A 19,267-nucleotide genomic window follows, 5' to 3' on the forward strand; every position below is an offset into this window, starting at 1 on the left:
ATCTCTGGGGTCCTTGGTCCCACCTGTCCCCTTAGCTCCCATCCCAGGCTCCCGCCCGCTCAGGCCTCCTCAGTGCGGAGTTCGAGAACCCCGCCTCCGTCGATCTTCTCAGTACGTGTCGGAGGCGGCTCCCTTCCGCTTCGAGTCTCCCTAGCGACGCACGACCTGTTTTGGTTCTAACCGCTAACCCTCGCGGTTCCCGCCGCCGCGGGCGAGTCTGGAAAGCGGCTCGGGGGCAGGAGGAGCGGGCGGACTGGCGCGCGCACGTCGGCGTCGGGCGCTGGCTCCACCCCTGCATGCGCGCGCGCGCGCGGCTGCGGCGGCTGGGGCGGGGCGAGCCGAGGGGGCGGAGCCGCCGGCGCTGAGGCTAGAGGCAGAGGCTGAGACAGCGGCTGAGGCTGAGGTGGCTGAGGCTGAGGCGGCGGCGAGGGGCTCCTAGCCGGGGCCGCGGGGCCAGCCGAGGCCGCCGCAGCGCCGGGAGCCAGACGCCGGCATCCCGCGGGCGCAGTGTGAGCTGAGGTAAGGCGGCGGGAACGCGGGCGGCCGCGTTTATGTAAGCGCGGGGCAGGTGGCTGAGGCCGCGCAGCGCCGGCGGCCGCGGACCTGACCACCGACCCCAGACCCTATCGAGCCCGGCTCGGGCCCGCGGCGGGCTGCGGGGTCGCTGGCGCATCCCGGGCGGCGCGCGGAGGGCGGGCCGCGGTCCACTTGGATGCGCTGCGCTGCGGGAGGAGGCTGCGCCCAGGACGGCTCGTCCGCTCCTGGAGGCGCCGCGTCCGCGTGGGATGCGCTGCGCCGCGGCGAGCCGACCGTGCGCCTCTCCGACAGGAGGTTGTGCTCGCGGAGAGGACCCTGTACTCCAGGGAGGAGACCTGTGCCCATCAGAGAGGAGACTGCGCCCGGGGTGGGGAATGGTGTGCCAGGCGGAGGGAACCTGTGCTCTGGGGAGGGGACTCTGTATCCCGGGAAGGGACCTTTGCCCAGCAGAGGGGACACTGCGCACCGAGAGGGGGGACCCTGTGCCCTGCAGAGGGAAAGCTGCACCCGGGGATGGGACCTTGTATCCTAGAGAGGGGACCTGTGCCCAGCAGAAGGGAGTCTGCACCCTGAAAGGAGACACCCTGTGTCACTCTGAAGCTGTGTCCGGGGATTGGGACCCTGTACCCTGCAGAAGGGACCATGTGCTTGGCAGAGGGAAGGTTGAGCTCTGTGTCCTGCAGAAGGGACCAGTGCCTAGCAGAAGGGAGATTAAGCCCGGGTGGGGAGTGGGGAGTGGGAACCCTGTGCTCCGAGGAGGGGAAGCCGCACCAGGGGATGGGGACTTTGTGCCCTGCAGAAGGGACCATGTGCTCCGCAGAGGGGAGACGGCGCCCAGAGGAAGGGCACAGGGAGGGAACCCCGTGCCCTGCAGAGAGTACTCTGAACTCCAAGGAGGGAGACCCTAACCCTGTATCTCACAGAGGGAAGGCTGCGCCCTGTGGAGAGCACCCTGTGTCCTGCAAAGGAGACACTGTACTCCCACGGACGGGACGCCGTGACCTGGGTGAGGGAGGTTGGTTTTTTGTTTTTTTGTTTTTTTTTTTTTGTTTTTTTTTTTGGTGGTCCGTGTCCCTCCCGAGAGCTCAGAGCCCACATGGGTGTCGTGCGCCCGGATGACGAAGTTCCGTGATCCCGGCACCTCTGCTGCTGTGGGAGCCATCTGGGACGTTAGGGTTTGGAGGTGAATTTTGACGCGCTCACATAGGCAGAAGGAAAATCACTGTGTGGTGGCTGTGTGCAAGGGAAATGTCAGATGGGGCTGTGGACGCTAGACTGTAGTGGCGCCGGAGTCGCCTTTGGAGGACCAGAAATGTGTTCCGTTCGGGATTTATGAGGGGGATATCCGCACTGGAGGTCAGTGTTTTCAGCTAGCAGGTTTGGGTTGTTACTTCTGATGAGGGTATCTTTTTTTTTTTTTTTTTCTTCTTCTTCTTGACAACCATTTTTTGCGTTCCATTCTAGAAGTATAAGGAAAAGAAGGCGGATAGCAAACTTGCCTTTTTACTGTTAGGTGCGTTAATTAAGATGATCGCACAGTAGTTTTTACTGAGAAGAGAAATAATGTATTAACCCTCCTTGTCCCTTTGGAAGGAAGCTGCATTTCCCAAAACTGTTTTTGTCTCAAGACAAAACTGTTTGTAAAAGCCAGCTGTTTTTGTTTTTGTTTTTGTTTTGTTTTGTTTTCTTTTTCTGGGGGGGGGGGGGGATGTGAAACTACTTTACCCTTTTTGCTTGAGACTTCCCTGGAGGAAAAGAGAAGAAAAAGGTGGCAGAAGGTTGGTTGGTGCAGCTCCTTTTGGAATGAGAGAATTAATGGTCCCTGGGTACAGGTTCCTCCAAGGGGTAGAGTCACAGCATGGGCACCAAAAACAGAAGCTTGCTAAATGTTGGATGAGACACACTGGGCTGGGTGCTCTGATTCCCACAGTGGTGGAGAGGTGGGATCCACAGGCTTTGAAAGGAATGCATTCTCCATGCCCGTTAGATGTCAAGGGGTTTCAGAAACTGGGCACCTTCAGTGCCGTCTACGTCATCAGTGATGCTCCAGTTGGAAGGAGCAAAGGAGACCTTTCTGCAAGGACAGTGTTGAAGAGAGAAACTGATGACGCGTGTCTCCCATGATGTGTTCTCTCAGTCATTGCTGGTAGGCCAAGGCAGGAAGATTAGCCACCAAGAAATAACACCATCCTGAAAACACATCTTGGCTCGCAGGCAAATTCGCTTCCCTGTAAGTTTATGTGCTGTAAAGCGTTTAAACTGCTTTAGAATTTTGGGAATTAAAAAAAAAAAACCCTTCAAACCCATCTTGTCCAGTGAATAAACGGTCTCCAGCCGGTCATGTGCTAGACCTTCCCTCTGGAGTTACAGTGTAGAACTCTACAGCACAGTACAAGAACCTGCTGACGGTTCGCCTCCTTTAATCACTTTAATAGCATTAACACTTAAAGATAAAATTATTATTTGCAAGAGTGTAACAGTTTTGCTTGTAGGTTTAAAAAACGTAAGTGTGCACAAAGATACATGCAGAAAGGCAAGCAATGCATGTGTGTGTGTGATGCATTCAAAAGGCACACAGAATAGGTTCAGCCTTATTCTTGTACCCTACTGCTCAGTTATATACTGATGTTACTATGTATGGATTGTCTCAGTAGTGGTGTGTGTGTGTGTGTGTGTGTGTGTGTGTGTGTGTGTAATTGTGGTATATTTCAATATAGTCCCCCCCCACCCCCGGAGTGAACCAAGAGCCTAGGACATGCGAGGCAAGTGCTTTACTATTGTGGTATATCTCAGCCTTGAGAAATGGTCTCACTAAGTTGCTCAGGCTGGCCTTGAGCTCACTCTGTATGCAGGCCAGAAAGGCTTCAAATTGTCAGTCCTCCCGTCTTAGGCTCCCCAGTATCTGGAATTATGGACCTGTGCCACCAGGCACAGCTTTTAAAATAGAGTGTTCTGAAGTTTCCCTTAACAGGATAACAGCAGGATTCTTATTTATACAAGGGCACAAGGAAGACCTGCTCATAAGTTTTAATCCAAAATTCCTTTATCAGTAAGTTGTACTTAAGAGCTGGATTTTATTGCCTTGAGTGCTATGATTAGCCATGTAAATACAGGACCAGAGAAAACTGTTTAAATAGCTAGGAGGTTCTCTGGAAGCAACTTCTGGAGATTATAGAGGGTGAAGTTACGCAGTCCTTAGGGAAACGATCAGAGGGGCAGTTTTCTGTGTCACTTTCTAACATGCATTTCCAAGCCCACAGTTTGCCGTGAGGGAAATGGTTATGCCTAAAAACCTTTTATTTAATATGTCCCCAGTATATGAAGTAGGGTAAATAACTACCAGTAATTTCACCTAAAAATTATCTACTAAATCAGTGGGGCTCAACCTTCCTGATGTTGCAACCCTTTAATACAGTTCCTCACGTTGAGGTGACCCCCAACTATATGCTTAGTCCCATTGCTACTTCATAACTTTAATTTTGCTTCTGTTATGAATCATAATTAGAAGTGTGATAGTCAGGATAATCTAATATTCAACCCCCACGGAGGGGTCTACCCCCAAGAGAGGTCATGACTGACAGGTTGAGAACCGATGCACTAGATTGAGATTCCTTTTTCCTTAGTGTCTTTCTTGAGGGATGCCTTTTGTTTGGAGTGTGGATAAAGAAGGTGCAGGGAGATATTTAACTTGCCTTCTGCTGCAATTAGGACCATTAATATCAAATTGTTGTTACTTGCTTTTAAACAATTTGACAATACTGTCTGCTGTCCTTCCCAGTGTTTTTACTACTATGATGCTCTGGGAACATCCATGCTAGTGGCTTTGGTTTCAGGCGTGACAGGTTAAGTTCAGAGGAAACAGGAGCTTTAGATCAGTGATTTTCTTTTTTTTTTTTTCCCCCGGAGCTGGGGACCGAACCCAGGGCCTTGCGCTTCCTAGGTAAGCGCTCTACCACTGAGCTGGGAGCTAAATCCCCAGCCCCATAGATCAGTGTTTCCTTTCTCATCAGTGGGACCTGCGTTCCAGGTTCTGTCCTGGTGAATCTGATGAGGTTCTGCCCACCTGAGGGTCTCATTATAGAAACAGTGATTGGGTGAGCAAGACACTAATGTCTGTGTACCCTGAAGGGCAAAGGAAGAAAGGCTAGGAGGAAGCAGACAGAACTAGGTGACCAAGAAGTGTGGGGGTACAGCCTGATGCAGCCTTCCAGGAAGCGGAGACTCTAGGGTAAAGGCCTTGACATGAGTCGTTAACATCAGAGAGCCATTGTGGCCAGGGAGGGAGGGAGAGAGGCAGGAAATGAGGCTGGAGAGATGGGGAGGGCTGCTTCTTGCTGAAGTATAGAAGCTGTGGTGGTGAGGGATTTAAATTTTAATCCTAGAATGGTGGAGGGCTGGCCTGCCCGCTCTTCCCCCTCCCCCTTCCCCTTCTAGAGAGTTTTGAACAGGGCCGGGAAGGATGTGATCTGGTTTATCTTTCAAGAGAATCTGGCTTGTGGGTTTTCAGGAGTTTGACATGTGCTACGCTGTTCTGGTTACTTTGTGTTTGTCAGCTCGACCAACCGAGAGCCCGAAAGATGAACATTATTACCGTTCAGTTTTTTATTAATTTATCTTATCTTTATGTGTATGGAGTGTAGACAGTGTCAGAGGACAAGTTCTCAGATTGTCAGTCCTGTGTGCTGGTGCCTCTCCACCTGGTGGGCCATCTCTGCAGCTTGTGACTGTTGTTATTCCCGTGTTTTAGGGGTTGTCAAAGCGGGGGACTGTGAGGTCTTCTTCAAGGTCACACGGACAGATCCTCTCTGTAGCATGCTACACACTCATCACCCTCACTCCAATACCGCAGGCGGGAGTGCCGGTGGAGACCATGGAGGAAGCCCTGTTAGAAGCCCGATCATTAGGCTGGGGCCCCGGCAAGGGGGAAAGGTAGATTCATCACCATGTAAAATGCTTTCTCTGTGAGGTGCACCATTCTTTAAAATATACCTGACAGAGGAAGATGTGCCAATTAGGGGAGGGCAACCCTTTCCTAGCACTTAGCGTTCATTTACGCTCCTGAAAGGACTGACTCGGAGCGTAGACTATCACGGTGCTTTTGTGCTTTCATAAGAAAAAAAAAAATGGATGCTGAAGTAAATACACCACAGCATGCTGTTTAGAGCTGAGTCTTCTGACTTCGAGCGTGGGGTCGTGCCGTATTGGTGGAGTAGGAAGCCTGGGGAAGGTTGCGTGTTTAGGGTAGGGATTAGGACTTGAGATCTGGAAAACAAATCCTGAGACCTTGCTCGGTAATCATACCCACACACTGGCCTGGGGGTGGTGTTAAACACTTTGCTGTGTAATTTTTTTTCTGTGCTTCAGTTTTTAGTTCAAGGAGAATAGAATGTGTGTCTTGTGTATTTGTGGTGGTACACGCTTTCAAGCCCAAAATGCAGGAGGCAGTTCTGGGCCAGGGAGGAGGACATAGTGAGATCCAGTCTCAAAAACAACAACAACAACTACTGAAGGAAAGATAATCACAAATGGGCGTTGAGTCGATATGCTGAGCTAATGTAGAGGACCTAGAATAGCACCAGACTAGCAGTATTTAAGACAGTTTGCTTACTGTTTTTTTATGATTAGTCATCTGAAGAGAGATTCGGATAGAAAGGGAAACTCAAGGTCAGGCTCAGAAAAGGTTGGGCCAGATACGCAAATTTAGGTGTCTTTTTGGGGATAGCTGCTGTTCCATTTCATACGCGGGACAGTAGGAAAGGATGCGGAAGAGCAGAGGTAGGTACAGATAGGGGCTCTTGGCAAGGAGTCTGCAGGGGAGGGGAAGCCGGACTACAGGGGAGGTGCTGAAGAAGGCAAGCAGGAGGGCCCACTGGTCAGGAGTCTAGGACGTGAGCGATCAGGTGCTTCTCGGTCTTGGGGAGCCTCGAAAATATTTCTTGAGTTTGACGAGAGGCAGGCCGTCAGTGACCTGGGTGGATTTTCGAGCAGTGGGGAGAAGGGACATTTGGGGCATTAATTGTGAATGACTCTAAGGAAGTCTTCTTTAAAGAGAGAAGACTAATGAAACTCAAACTGGGGCCTAGGCTCCTGTGCCTCTTGTTTTGGATGGTGACGGTACTGTGTTCTTGGCCTGGTTGGGATGACCATTGTGGGAAGCAAGTCCTTGAAAAGGTTCCAGGGGGTGAAGGAGAAAGGATGCTCAGTCCTAGCAGGGAGGTGGCTACAGCATTCAGTTCATTCTGATGTATTTGGAAGACTTGCTGCCTGGATTAAGAAGGATTAAGAAGAATGGTATAGAACTTAGAATACTGGTGTTTTGTTTTGTTTGTTTTGTTTTGTTTTACAAGCTAACGTGCCTTGTGGCCTTCTTATGAGAGATTTGTGTTCAATGGAATTTTTCTCGATTAAAAAGTTCCCTTGTCTTTACGTATCCTCCATGAAAGGAGGGTTAACATCCTTATTCATCAGGGGTAGCACTGATGAGTAAATATGCATTCGAAATGTCCCCCAGCCCCAGAGAAAGGCGACATGGAGAATGCCTAAACTTAACAGTGGTGCTCACCGTGTTTAACAGAGCTCCCACTAGGTTGATGACATACCTTGCCTTAGCGGAAGGAGCCATATCATTGTCTAGTTGGAGATTTGAAGGTGGGGCTGGATGGACATGTAGGGACAAGTGGTGTAGGCAGGGCAGGCTTTTAAATCAGAGTTAAAGCTTTCACATAATGCAGGGTCAGTGTTGTAGAGATGGGGAAAGACAGAAGACAGTGGGTACAGGACTGGATTCAGGATGAGGAAAGGTAAAGCAGAAAACACTAACTCAGGCTCAGTTTTTCCTACTATCCCCTCATGACATCATCCTCAGAGGGTGGCAAGATTTCACTGTGCAAGCTACCAGTTCTGCACCAGATACCAGTGGTGTCCTTGGATTCAGTCCAGTTGGATACTGTCTGCCTGGAGATGGGAGAGCCCCTAGGCTAAGTCTGGGCTCTGTCCTTAAGATGGTCTCTTCAGGCCGTTGTCTAGACCTCTGGAACTTCTGACTGATCAGTAATAAGTCAGGATTCTCACAACCCCTCCTCAGAGTGGCTCCCAGAAAGTAACCACTTACAGTTTCTTATTAAGGGTGTTTTGAAGCACACAGACACATAACCTGTGAAGGAGTTCCAGGTAAGTTCTGGAAGGGTACTTACTGTATACAGAACTTTGACCCTGTGGTACTTTGTAGCATGAGAGTGAATTCTTGTTTAGCTTCCCATGAACTGCCACATGCTGAGCTGTCCAGAAGCGCTAACCCTGTCTTGTAGCCACTAGTGTCTACCCGTGGCATAGGTGACTCTAATAGCCTGTTTGGAAGCCCAGATGCTGGTCAGCTTTCTTGGTTGGTCCTCCACCCTTAAAAAAAAAAACAAAACATAGACAGACATAGTCTCACTATGTAGTCAGGCTGACCTTGAACTCACTGAACCGCCACTGACTCAGCCTCCTGAGTGTTGGAATTAAAGGCATGCACCATGTCCTAGCTGGGGTTGCTATTGCTATGGTAAAACGCCATAACCGAAAGTAACTTGTGGAGGAAAGGGTTTATTTTATTTGGCTTACACTTCCACACCACTGTTCATTGTTGAAGGAAGTTTGGACGGGAACTTAAACAGGGCAGGAACTTGGAGGCAGGAGCTGATACAGAGGCTATGGAGGGGTGCTGCTTACTGGCTTGCTCCCCATGACTTGTTCAGCCTACTTTCGTATAGAACCCAGGACCACCAGCCCAGGAATGGCCCCTCCCACAATGGGCCAGGCCTTCTCATACTGATTACTGACTAAGAATATGCCCTACAGGGTTGCCTACATCCAGATCCTCTAGAGACATTTTTTCAACTGAGGCTTCCTCCTCGCTGATGGACTCCAGATTGTGTCAACTCGACATTAACCACATGCCTGTCTCACATATTTGGATCATATTTACCCAACTCTTCCTTCTAGCTTCTCCAAGATACCTCCCACCTATCTATCCCTATTCCCTCTAACTTCTTGGAACCCCCTCCCACCCCCCAATAACCCAGTGAGTTCAGTTTGTGCTGATCATATATTGGTAGTTATGGGACCATTTACTGGAGTGTGGTTGACCTTCTAGGGTCCCACCACTTAAAAAAAAAAAAAAACAAACTTGTCTTTCTCTATCCCTGAAGCCATTAACTATCAATGGTTTCTCTCCTTTTTAAATTTATTTTATTTAGTTTTCTTTATTTGTATGTGTATGTGTGTGTGTGTGTATGTGTGTGTGTGAGAGAGAGAGAGAGAGAGAGAGAGGGAGGAGAGGGAGAGGGAGAGAGGTAGAAAGTGAGAAAACATAAACAGAGGTTAAGAAGCTCTTGTAATTTGAGTGGTGATGCTAAGGGCCAGGAGAGTCTGGGATTCTTCGATGATGGACATTTTGTAACTAGTATATTATGTATAGCATTTGTTTCTACTTATGTTGTCTTTGAAATGTATCATCACATGAACAGTGGGTGGTGGTGGTGCACACCTTTAATCCCAGCACCCAGGAGGCAGAGGTTTTCTGTGAGTTTGGAGGCCAGCATGGTTTGCAGAGCCAGTTCCAGAATGGTCAGGGCTACACAGAGATCTCGACTCAAACAAACAAAAACAAAGTGAGATATCAAATGCTGTCTTTAAGTCACAGAGTGTCCAGGCTTTGAGCTGGTGCTACTCGAGGAGGTCAGATCACTGCCCCTGGATCATGCTCCGTACAGCAGTCAGCCCCTCGTAGGAGATCCCACAGCTGATAATTTTCAGATCAACCATGAAAGTAATGCAAAGAGGCTCGGTGACATCTCGGGAGAGGCAGATGTTACCTAACAGTTCCTAAGCTCCCGTGTGTCTCGCATGGTTAGTTCCATCTGATCCCCGTGCTGATCTTGGGAGGACACAGTTTCATGGGACTGCCACCGCCCCTTTTCATTGCTGGGAACTTGCTCGAAGGGCTTACCCAAGTGGCTGCCTGCCCAACCTCCCTTTTTCCACTATGTGTCCTTTCTGCATGTACTTGACTAGCAGCCAAGTCTGACCTCTGAATACAAGGCGCTCTCTCCTGCTTGAAACCCTGCACCTGGTCCGTCTCAGGTGCCCCCAGTGCCTCTGTCTCCCAGCCCGGTCCGCCCGTAGCCTCGAGCCAGCTCTCTCATCTTTTTGCACACATCCATGTGTGCATCCTCTGGTCACCCCTCTGGTTATCACTGTCATCTGTCCCTACCCCCCAACTTCCTTCATTCACGTTCAACTTCCCAGGCAGGAGCAGAGGCCCCTGGAGAGCAGGACTGTTACTCTTAACTATCCAGAGGCCAGAACTATGGCTGGCAGATGGCAGGGACTTTTAAATCCATGCTGACTGAGGCGGTGACTTTTCCTCATTCTTTCTGGAGGTGGTAAACGATAGAGCCTAGATGGAGGAAGTCGTCTGCCTCTGCAGACGTATGCCTTTCTGCCTTACGCACTGCCCCGCACACCCTTCTGTACTTGCTGAATCAGTCATATATTTATGCCCATATGTCTGTGTTATCTCCAGACTTCCTTGCTTTTCTTTGTAGAGTAGAAACATTTACAAAACACTCAAGATTGTTATAAAATCACAAAGTACAATCTAGTAAATTAATCTGTTGAAAACAGGGTGCTCACATCCTGAAAAAAAAAAAAAGTTGTGTCCCAACATCATCATCATACACTGCTGGGCGCCGTGTGGTGGAGACCCGTTCCCTCAAGTGATAGCAGCATTGAAAGTTGGATGCTCCTGGAGGCTTTAGAAAAAAAGCAGCCAGACAGAATGAAAAAAAAATCTATGTGATTCAACTGTGCGGGCTTACAGGAATTAACATTGGAGACGGTGCTGCTTATCAGCTCTTGGTGGAGAACCAAGCAGGGGAATGCTCCAGAATTTGAGGACTTGGCGGGAATGATCCGAGCTTGGTTCTGAGTCTGCCCCAGCTTCCTTGAATGTGAAATGAAGATGTCGTAGTGGTGGCTTCCAAAGTTCATTCCCGTTAAGGACGTGTGTAAGTAGGAGTGAAAATGTGCTTTTGGAGAGTCCTTGGGCACTGTTCGGTGTAGAAGTCCCGTGCAAATGTAGTTAACAACACACACCATGACCCTCGAGTCTTGGCTGCTAATGATCATACAGGGCTAGCACCTGACGTGTAGGTGTCCCATTGGGTCATTGGACCAATTACACAAAGGGCGTAGTGTTCTAAGAGGGGTCCGAAGGGTAGAGCAGGGTTGGGGCAGGATTGAAGGAGGTGAAGTAAGGGACTCTGGTTTTGTGTGGAAATAGGAGACAGACCTCGGAGAGCCAGAGTTGGTCAACCCTTTTGCATTTCATTTGCCACAGAGGCATTAGGCTGCCTGTTGTCTTGAACTTAGCAGTTCTGTGAGTTTGGAGTTCATCAAGATAATCAATTAAGGTTTGATTGTCCCTTATTCTAACATTATAAAGTTATCACATTTACCAAACAAAACCAGAAAGTCACACAGGTCTCCTGTGCTTTTGCGTATGAACAGTGCGCGTAAATACAGACTGTTGTTAAAAAGTACAACCCAAGCACACTGACCTCATGATGGCTCGCCTACTTTAGTCAGTTCTGTTGAGGAAAGGGATTTACTCGAGGATGTTGGTAGCCTGACCCCAGAGCCCTTCCAGTCTGATGCCTCTTACGCTTTGTTTTTTTTTTCTCTCTGTACCAAGCACCTTCCTCCTCAGATTTCCTTTTTTCCTGAGGTAGAATCTTGTGGTGGGTGCCGAGTTGGCAGAGCCTGTCACCTATATGGACCCTGACTGCACATAGCAGGTAGAATTCTGCTGCTGCCTCAGAGAGGGCACTCACTACCTGGGTGACACCCTGTGAGTTTTCTGTGAGTCAGAGGCCAGCATGGTCTGCAGTGCAAGTCCCAAGGTGGTCAGGGCTACACAGAGATCCTGTCTGAGACATGACCCTGGCATGACCACCCCTCTCCCCCAAACATACACCTCACACAAGAATGGGAGAAAGCCTAGGGTTAATCTGTACATGTTGTAGGCCTGGGTACACACCTATCTGTATGAAGGTAAGGGCTCCAAGAGAGTCAAGTACTTGGGCCACAGTTCAAGGTGCAGTGACCTGATTGGTTATGTCCACACTGTCCTAGATAGGAGGAAAATTAGTTACATCAAATGCATGTTTCTCTGTGCCCATGAATACAGATTGATTTCTTTCTGGGGAAATATCCACCCAAAATAACAATAGAGCTAAATTGTTATTCTGGAACCGAATTTATCATTTTGTATTTGGGTTTATTAATTTTTTTTCTGTGTAACATAGTGTTCTTTTGTGGAGTACCCCCAGGGGATTATTTTTCCTTTCATAATACACTGAAAATTTATTTTCATTAAAATGCTATCCAAACTTTTTCAGAGTCTCATGCAGTAAATGTTTGTTGCTGTTTAAATTCCTGGCTCCAAGAGGGTAGTGGCATAATAGTACATGACAGGTAACGGGTGCAGTTGGAAGCTGGTTTGGGGAGTTAGAGCTGCTGTTTGTCCCCTGAGATGTGGAATGGAGAGGGGATGAGTCATAAGGGTGTCAGAGCAGCATGTGGTGCCACAGAGTTCAACCTAGACTTCACCATTGCTGAAACCCTGTGAAAAAAAAAAACTGGCTTGCATAACCTCTCCATTGGCTTTTGGAAGGGCTCCGAGGAAAACCTCTGTCTGGATTCTGCTAACCAGCTGTCCTTTGGCACTCATGCCACAGAGCCACTAGGAGCCAGAGACATTGACTTCTGCTCCAGGGATTTTTTTTCCCCTCTGTATTTCTTGGTACCTCATAGTAGATGATTATCGCCCACGTGCAGATGCCTGAGTGACATATTGGATCACTTCACAGAAGCACTTTCTGTTCTTTAATTCCATCCCTCCAGTGAAACTGTATAAGGGAAATGAGTATATTTCCACAGAGAGAGCGGGTGCTGTGGAACCTGCAGGGCAGTGTATGCCCCTTGTGCATGCCTCGTATGTAGTTCCCGGTCTGCTTGCCTGGTTTTCCTTGTGTTGACGAGCTGTAGCTACTCATGGGATGGGTGTGAAGGGCGCACTCTTAGTGGGTTTCTGTTTGTTTATTCCTGGAGACTCTGGTTGGAGCGAAGGGCGGGGGGGTTCTTTTTTTCTCTAAAGCAGTTTTGAATGTGGAGATTCACTGGGCTATGCTAGTCGTGTTTCCTGAAAGCAGGACAGAGCAACACCGTGCAGGCATAAGGTCGCCACCATCCATCCAAGAATTGATCCAGGAATTTCTCCATCTTATTGACTGCTAAAAGAAGCAGTACCCGATGCAAACAGGATCAAATTGTCTGAAGGTTAATTTTCGGAGTGCTCTGGGAAGATGAGGCGGAAAATGGAGTTGCTTATTTTAGTGAAGAGATTTTCTCGCAGGTCTGGGTTGTGGCAGTATTACCGTGGTCTGGTTTTGGAGCATCCTGTTGCCTACAGTGTTCTCCATGTCTGATTTCAGTTATTTCCGTTATGGCTACTGCCATAGGCCGTCTGCATGCAGTCTCTAGAGTCCCTTTTGCCAACCCTTCATCTTCGTGAAACAGGCCTAGGTAGACTTCTGTGCAGGGTGTAAGGTCACTTCCATGCTTCTGAGGTTCACCCACCCTGCAGGCTTCTGTGCGGATGGAAGGTTATCCCTTACCAGAGACGGGCTTCAGGCTGTGTTCTGCTTTGTAACTACTGCAAATGGTGCTACTTCAAACACGAGTAGAGTGTCTCTGTGTGGACCTGCTTTTCTGTGTCTGTCCGATGGATTGGTTTTCCATTGCTTTCTACAGAGGATTTCTCCAAATTGTGGACCTTGGTTGTTTCCAGGATGAATTATCTTGACCATAATGTTGAATAGAAGCCATGTAGGTTCTTAAAATGGCAGTGTTATGTCAGATTCTTAGCAGTGTGTGTGTGTGTGTGTGTGTGTGTGTGTGTGTGTGTGTGTGTGTGTGTGTGTTTTCCTCACTCATCAGAAGAGGAAAAAAACTGTACTGGCTGAACCATGGAACCCACTTAAAAAAAAACCTGTAAAGCCACATAGATGTTTACCGATAGGGATCTCTCTCAAGACACATCTCCAGTAAGTGAAAGTGTGTAGCATGACTTAGATACTCATGTGCATGAGAGGCTTGAAGAACTGGACCATCTCTGTGGACCATCTTGCAGCAATTTCCGGGACGCGCTGAGTATGAGTGTTTGGTGAGCTTCCCTCGTGTAGGAACACACGCTGGCCAGGTGCTTATACAAGACGTGGGGATGGAGGAGTGTGGTCACAGCAGGATACAGAAGTGACAGGGCAAAAAGGATGGGGTCACTGCACTGCTACAGGGTACCTTTGGTACAGCCTGGGCCTTGGAGACACAGATGCTTCATGTACTCAGAATGAAGTAGATAATTAGGATACACGGCAACCCTATATGGAATACAAGTAGAGACCCAGCGAGAACAAGCTAAAGGAAAAACAGTGTGTTGACTGGATCCTTTAAGGGCAAAGCTAGAAGAATCAAATGAAATGCTATTCTATCCTGATAGATTTGTTTCTCAAGGGTCAAGGACTATGTGAGGCTGTACTATGTGTATATGATGTTGACCTTGGGCAGATCGCAGTGGATAACAGAAGCCAGGATTCCCTTGCTCCAGGTTTCAGATAAGGTCAGGAAGGGCTGGAGTGGGCTCTTGTATTGGAGTTGGATAGTCTTTAATGTTACAGGCCAGTGCAGATGTGTGTGATCTCACATAGAGCCTCTGGGAGGGCACAGAAGCAATGGCTCCCAGTATCAATGAGTGCACCACACACCCTGTACTGTTGCTTGCAGATGTCTGTTGGTGCCAGCAAGAGAGGAAAGGTCCAGGAGCCAACCCAAAGGAGCCCCTCGTTAACACAGGAAGAGAATGGTGGTTAATTAGTTCACAGCATAAAGTACAGGTCCCTCTCCACTGCTATTAACAGCTGACCAGATAAGCATGTAAAACTGGGAGAGCAGACAACTCTTCCTCACAGAAAAATGCTCATCATCGTGGAAGGAACAAGGGCCTAGAAGCCCCAGTAGGCAAACACTGTAGTCCCAGGACAGGGGCTACGGAGGTTGGTGCTAAGAATAGCGGGTAAAAGTTGAGAAAAGGGATATTTGCCTTGTAACAGAGCATCTCTACCCCAAGTTGTTTATTTATTAAAAAGGGAAAAATAGTAACTTTAGAGTGGAGAAAGGCAACAGATAGTGTCCCACCAGGTCTGACCTGCCTGCAGTGAGCCTGCCTACCTCGTGTAGTTCTCTGGTGTCCCTGCACAAACAGGCTCACTAATAAGAGGGAACCTGGACTGATCCATCTGGGTCACCTGTCAGTGCTGGGGCTGTGCTCTTATAAAGGAGAACAGGAAAGTGACGGGGCGAGGGGGGGCGGGGAGGGGCACGGGATAGGGGATGGCTCTGCATTGAGGACCTAGAGGAGCCGCAGCAGTGAGATACAAGGTGGAGTGCTGGGTGGGAGCCTGGAGAGACAGGGATAGTGGGAAGCTGTCAGTGAAGTCCATAGTGTGGCTAATGGTACCACACCAGAGTTTGACATGTCCCAGTTTGACAGTTTTCCTACAGCTCACAAACCTATGCTTAGGCTTTAGGGAGAGGGGAGGTGAAGGGCATAAGAACCCTCTCTGAGGGGGTTGGGGATTTAGCTCAGTGGTAGAGTGTTTGCCTAGCAAGCAAAAGGCCCTGGGTTCAGTCCCCAGCTCCGGAAAAAAAAAAAAAAAAAAAAAAAAAAAAAAAAAAAAAGGAAGAACCCTCTCTGTGTTTTCTTCAGTCTCCCTATGAATTAAAAACTCAAAATAAGAAGTTCAGAAAGAAAGCGTGGGGAGAGCACCCCTGAACAGTGCTGATAGAAAGGTGACCGGCGTGCGGGAGAGGCTGGCCTCTGCCTCCTTGCTCAGTGTGTGCTCCTCTGCTGCCCAGAGGGGCTCCAGTGGATTTCAGTAAGGCATCTAACTCCTCCTGGGAATCTCAGGAGTGAGGAGCACTTTGCAGATGTCCCTCCACATATGGGTGGGCTCCACATATGGGTGGGCACTGGTTCTCAGGGGCAGGACTGCTTCTCTCCTACCGCCAGCTGTGGTGCAAGTACTAGATGTGCCATTGAGTGTTTGCTTCCCAGTGTGGAGCGAGTGTTTCCTACATTAGCTGCCTGCCTGCCTGCCTGCCTGCCTGCCTCCCTCCCTCCTTCCTTCCCTCCTTCCCTCCCTCCCTTCCTTCTTTATCCAAAAAGATTTTTTGCATTGTTAAGTGTGTTCACTGTTTCCTTTATGTCTTTTGGGCATCATGTCTCATCTAAGAGCATTTTCTCTGTACCATTATTTATTTTCTTCTAGTAGTTTTTTTGCCTTTCACATTTAGCTGATTCATATGAAATTACTTTTTTTTTTTTTGTGCCTTGAGATCTGCCTAGTATGTCAGCCTCCATTTAAAAAAAAAAATCATTGTATTGATTCTTTGTGGGTTTCATGTCATGTAGCCCAGTACCACTCATCTGTCCCCTTGTATCTGCCCTCTACCCCGGCAGCCTCTTCCCCCAAATAAAAAACACACAAACAAAATAAATGAAACAGAGCGCCGTAAACACCTCCCGAGGAAGCTGCAGTGAATCACAGTGTGTCACAGTGTGGCCCCTTTGTCCACACACCTTCACTTGCAAATAAATGTTCATTGCAGTGAGTCATTGGTCTGATTCAAGGTCTCTGGCTTCTATGACACCATCAATATTGGAGCCTCACTGGGACTCCTCTTGGTTATCCTGTTGTTCTGTGTCATGGAGATCCTGCAGTTTTGGATTGGCAGGACCGGCCCTTTCACAGGCTCCAACAGTTCACAGATGATATGGATGTTGGGGTAGGCCAACTCAGAGCCCTGGATCTGGCCTGTGGCAGCTGAGCTGCTCCGCCCACCACCCCTCCCTTACCACCAGGGCAAGCTCTCCAGCACCACTTCAGCTAGGTCACCCAATGCTGCCATCAGGAGGAGGCAGGGCAGCTCTTCACTTTCATGCCCTAGGTCAGGCTCACCCACACCCATGCCTCCAATGCCAGCTCTACTGTGCTGCCCAGTAAAGATGCAAGGCCCACTCTCTCGAGTGCTTCAACCAGCCAGGGTGTAGGCCAGCTCTCCCACTCTCCCATCCTCAGGGCTGGCCAGTGTTGCCCATTCGAGGTGGAGGGCCCATCCTCCGAGTGCTACAGCTGATGAGAGGCAGGGTGAGCTCTCTGGCTCTCAGCTCTCATGACTCCATGACTTTGGGGCCAACTCCCACTAGGGCAGGCAGCAAGGGGTGAGGTAGTGGGGAGGGCATCACCCTCTCACCCGCTCTACCTTTCAGCAGATGAGTAGTGGGGACCAGTTCTCCCGTGTCCATGCCTTGAGGGCTGACTCACCTGCACCACCTCCCACCAGGGCCATCTATACTGTGCTGCCCAGTCCAGGGGCAGGGCCTGCTCTGCCCAGTGCTTCAGCCAGTAAGGGGGCAGGGCCAGCTTATCCTCTCTCACAACAAACACATACCCCCACTTTCCTCCATCCCTGCAGCACTCTTGACTGCCTCAAATGCCCAAGGGCAAGGGGACAGAGGGCATTTGCCCGGCACACAGGGTTGGCCTCCTTTTTGAGTGGTCTGTCCATGCCCCCAGGCCAAGCATCATTACAGTAGAAGTTTCATCATTTATCCTCGAAGGCTTGTGACTGTGGGTTTTGTACGTGGTTATAGCCACAGCTTGCAGTTATATCTCATGGTGTCTACGTAGAGCATTGTATTGTGAGCACATGACCTACTTGTGGCATCATGATATCTCTCTAATGCTTGGCTGGAGCATTACTGTCTAGAGTCTTGGATACCCTGTGGCTCGTATCGCATGGATAGCAGTGGGGAAGAGCAGGCTGCTTCTTTGACCCTTACCCAAGTCCCCTCATGCTGCCATTAAATGGGGGATCATTGTGGTTGTTCCAAAGATATTATCTGTGGCAAGCTACTCTTTCCCCAGTTTGCTGAGGACTTTTTTTTTTAAGATTTATTTATTTATTTTATGTGACTACACTGTAGCTGTCTTCAAACACATCAGAAGAGGGCATCGAATCCCATTACAGATGGTTGTGAGCCACCGTGTGGTTGCTGGGAATTGAACTCAGGACCTCTGGAAGAGCAGTCAGTGCTCTTAACCACTGAGCCATCTCTCCAGCCCTGCTGAGGACTTTTAAGTTTCATCTTTTTCAAGAGCAGCTGTAGGACTTACCCTCTGTGTCCTCTGCATCTGCCGAGATGGACACTTCAGCAATCTCTATTCAGAAAAGTTCACCATAGGCTTCCTGACCTCCTGCATTCTGTGGAAAACCTGCTTCTCACACAAGTCGTCTATTTACAACCTTCTTCAGGAGAAGGCTCTTCCCACTTCCAGCCCCTGAGCTTTTCCTGATTTTTGAGATGCGGTTTACGGACTGCACAGTATTCCTAGCGGTGTAAATATCTATCCATCTATTAAGACAAGTGAAAAGGCCTGATTGGAGCATTTGCCAGTTTCGTTATTCTGTATTCTTACTTCAGCTGGTTGGCAGACTTGCTGAACGTGTGGCATTTCTGTGAAGCAGGCAATAGGGTCTCACGTGACCCTCCCCAGAAATAGCCTATGATATCCAGTCAGCACTTCTACCTCTCCAGGTGACCGCTGCTGACCTGTGCCACCATGGCGTCCTCACTCTTGACTCAGATCCCTCTCATGTCTATCTTTAAATAATTCTTGTGTCCTGAGCCTTGGGCCATGACTCCTGTGGTACTGGCTTCATTGGCTGTACAACATGGGTTAATGATATCCGCTCTGCTTAACTGTGAGGGGCGCTGCTGGCTTAAATGTACCCAACTTCTCATCCCTAGCACAAACTAAACCTTCCTCCTTTCATTCGTCTACCCTGTCATTGAACAGGCCTTTTTGAAATCCCTACTGTGTGCCTGGTCTGAGACAGTTTGGATGTTGGATGTACAGCAGAATATACAGGGATCAGCCAGCCTTGTCCTCACGAAACATCTGTCATCCGGGATGCCACATCTATTGGCTGTCCCGGCCGATTTTCTCCTTACGTAGACTTCTACTTATTTTTCCGCCCCTGGTATTATTTTAAGTCAACCTGATTTCTTCCACCGCTTGAGTTTTGAAAATCCCTGCTTTGATGTTAGTTGACATTCCGCCTAGCTATGTGTACAATTGAAGTTGAACTGTGATTTTACATTGGGTCTGTAACAGTATAGTAATTGGAAATTTGGTTCTATTATGGCACGGACTGTCAGCACTGAGTGAGCCGTGGTGGGCCTGGTCTATGTCAGTCACTGTTAAAGGGGGCAGTAGTTGACGCGGGCCTCCGACTTGAGTTTCCTTTGGTTAAGGTGTCTTTGGGCAGCTTGGTGACCATGAGGATTGGGAGCCAGGTCACCTACACATTCACAGTATGGTTAGCATGCTGGGTACAGTGATGAGCTGTGGGTGAGAAGGTGAATACTCTGAGTGGTGAGCTTCCTGGGGGGGGGGGGGAGGCACTGGTGAACCCAGATGGTGCATGGATGGTGGCGGGCTGGGCATTTGGATGCCAGCCAGGGGACCCCGGAGGCCCATCTGCTCATCGTTCTGCACACGGGCTT

At 49.1% G+C, this 19,267-nt stretch overlaps 1 protein-coding gene across 4 annotated transcripts in view; it reads left to right on the plus strand.

The window, feature by feature from the left end:
• Positions 1 to 367: 367 nt before the first annotated feature.
• Adarb1 (adenosine deaminase, RNA-specific, B1) overlaps positions 368 to 19,267 on the plus strand; it is a 128,246-nt gene continuing 109,346 nt past the window's right edge. For all 4 annotated transcript variants that reach the window (NM_001111056.1, NM_001111057.1, NM_012894.2 and 1 more), the window contains exon 1: positions 368 to 519. The gene's annotated coding sequence lies outside the window, so the exon portion shown is untranslated. The remainder of the gene's footprint in view (positions 520 to 19,267) is intronic.

This window comes from Rattus norvegicus, chromosome 20 (genome assembly GCF_036323735.1).
Source record: "Rattus norvegicus strain BN/NHsdMcwi chromosome 20, GRCr8, whole genome shotgun sequence".
In the NCBI taxonomy this organism is placed as follows: Eukaryota; Metazoa; Chordata; class Mammalia; order Rodentia; family Muridae; genus Rattus; species Rattus norvegicus.